This window comes from Strix aluco, chromosome 2 (assembly GCF_031877795.1).
Source record: "Strix aluco isolate bStrAlu1 chromosome 2, bStrAlu1.hap1, whole genome shotgun sequence".
Classification (NCBI taxonomy): Eukaryota; Metazoa; Chordata; class Aves; order Strigiformes; family Strigidae; genus Strix; species Strix aluco.
The window spans coordinates 129960725-129961138 of NC_133932.1; positions in this window are offsets into that span (position 1 = coordinate 129960725).

The window sequence follows — 414 nt, forward strand, 5'->3', positions numbered from 1 at the left end:
CCGGCAATGCAGATTCCCCTGCGCCATCCTTTCCCTGCTGCCTAACCCTTCGTGTGCTACAGCCATCCGCAGGCAACGGTACCGCTGCTCCTACGGGTGACTCCTCCCTCCACATGCGCCGGGCAGTCTTCCCCTCCCCGAGGGAGAGCGGGCTCCCCTGCCCCGGCCCCGCGCCCCCTGAGGCGCCATGGCTGCCCCTCGCCCCCGCCGGACATACGCCGCCTTTCCCGCCCTGCCGCCATTTTCCTCCCGACGCCACCTCCCCGTGGGGACGGCTAGCCCGAGGGAAGCGCACACTGTGCCCATGGCAACTCCGCTGTGGCGTCGGGTGCTGGGAGGAGGAGGAGAGGGGAGGAGGAGGAAGGGGAGGAGGAAGAAGAGGGTGCGGCGAGAGCGGCTGACTCCCGGCCGTAT